The sequence below is a fragment of the Austrofundulus limnaeus genome, unplaced genomic scaffold (assembly GCF_001266775.1).
Source record: "Austrofundulus limnaeus strain Quisiro unplaced genomic scaffold, Austrofundulus_limnaeus-1.0 Scaffold334, whole genome shotgun sequence".
In the NCBI taxonomy this organism is placed as follows: domain Eukaryota; kingdom Metazoa; phylum Chordata; class Actinopteri; order Cyprinodontiformes; family Rivulidae; genus Austrofundulus; species Austrofundulus limnaeus.
The window spans coordinates 321,911-323,594 of record NW_013952736.1 but is presented as its reverse complement, the minus strand read 5'-3'; the positions used below and the strand labels follow the sequence as shown (position 1 = coordinate 323,594).

The following is a 1,684-nucleotide window of genomic DNA, read 5'->3' as shown; positions in this document are numbered from 1 at the left end:
CGTTCTGGCTGTCTGTAAATAAAGCAAAGCCACTTCCTCGTCCGACATTAAACGGAGCCCGACAGAGGAGGGAGGGGCGGGGCGGCTGTCGCCGTGCGGCGCTTCAACAACTGTCCTGCGTCTGACCTCAAAGTGCACAAGCTTCAGACTTCAGCGTTGGCTGCGATTTTGAAGCTGAAATCGCGTTCGGTGTGAACGCACCATAATTGTTTTCTCAGCAAAAGCCCAACTTCTGTGTGGGAGGTCAATGCTAAAAGCAAATGTCAGTTAAAAAAATACTCAGAGTAGTATAGATGGGGCATTTGATTCCCATATTTACAGGAAGTCCCCAAAACTTGGTGCTGAGAAAACTGTGGACTAACCTGAAAGTTTGAACAAACACCTCTTCCAGTTCYCTCCCCCTGCTCTGTGCTGTGCTACAGCCCTCCCTCCACTGGGAGGAGCCAGAGGAGCTTTATTTTTTTCATAGATTATTGGTCTCATATTCTACTGTCAGGACATTGTGGCTGTTTTAACAAAAATGTAAAATTAAATTTTTATAAAGTTACCTACTGAAGCTTTACAAATAAAACAAAACAATAATAACAAGCTTTCAAAAAATAAAACAAGCTAGATAAATGACAAAACCAATATACTTTTCCTTGTGACCATACAGACTTAGACTTTTTTAATGGAAGTGAACATGGAGGCTGTGTGCAACGGGACGTGCTGTTTTGTGTTTTATTATTTCGCCCTTATAGACATGAATGGAAGCAAACCATTGTTATAAACTGTGTCTAACTCTAAGGTGGTAAACTTTGTTTCTGCTCTGCTCACTGTGTGGTTGAGGTGAAGGGATTCTCAGGCAATGGCTAAAAAATAAAGTGAAACAACAGTTTCCTGAAATAGATTGTAATCTAGCAAATCTAAAAACTGTTCAGTCATTTCAGAGCAGCACGCCATCTGTGTGATTGAAAGTGAGACCCGACCAGGAAGGACACTCCCTTTGACCACAGTACAGAGGTTTCTGTGTGTGTATTACAACTCGGACTGCTCAGTCGTTCAGCTGCACGTTTTTGTCCAGAAAAGAACTATTAGAACCAGTTTAACTGGATCCAAGTCCTCTGCTGAACAACTGGCACATTTTGCATTCAACACAAACCCGTGCAACATATTTTTGTATTAGAGTATGAATGGAAATGAATGATGCAAGACATTAAATTGGAACCTCAAGGCTCACACATGATGCAAATGTCAGGTGCATACGTTTGTATTTTTGTATTATGTTGCGTTTTTACTACCAAAGTCAAAAGAGGGGAAAATGTATTAGCTTGTGTGTGAATGTCTGTTTGTCTACTAGCAAAAGCTGTCCTAATCCACTGTAATTAGTGATTAAACATCTACAACTGAATTGTATTGAAGATGGCCGCCACAGCTATGCAACCAACCATAAACATGGCTCTAATTCAGTCAGTTTTAAAGGGATCCCCGATTAGTTGTAACATTAGACTTTATATGATAAACATATACTTTAAATGTAAAATAAAGACTGTAAAAATACAGTAGAATATTCAGTTTTTTATCATTTTTAAACTAAAAGTTTAAAAATATATTACATGGATGGGGCCATTTTATTTACATGCAAAGCATTCTGGGTAAATGATGACGTGGATAGGTCCTCGGTGCGAGCGAGCTATATCCACCC

General features: G+C 39.7%; 1 protein-coding gene across 2 annotated transcripts in view; it reads left to right on the top strand.

The window, feature by feature from the left end:
• rap1gap2a (RAP1 GTPase activating protein 2a) overlaps positions 1-1,684 on the top strand; it is a 170,005-nt gene that overhangs the window by 24,668 nt on the left and 143,653 nt on the right. The window lies entirely within an intron of this gene.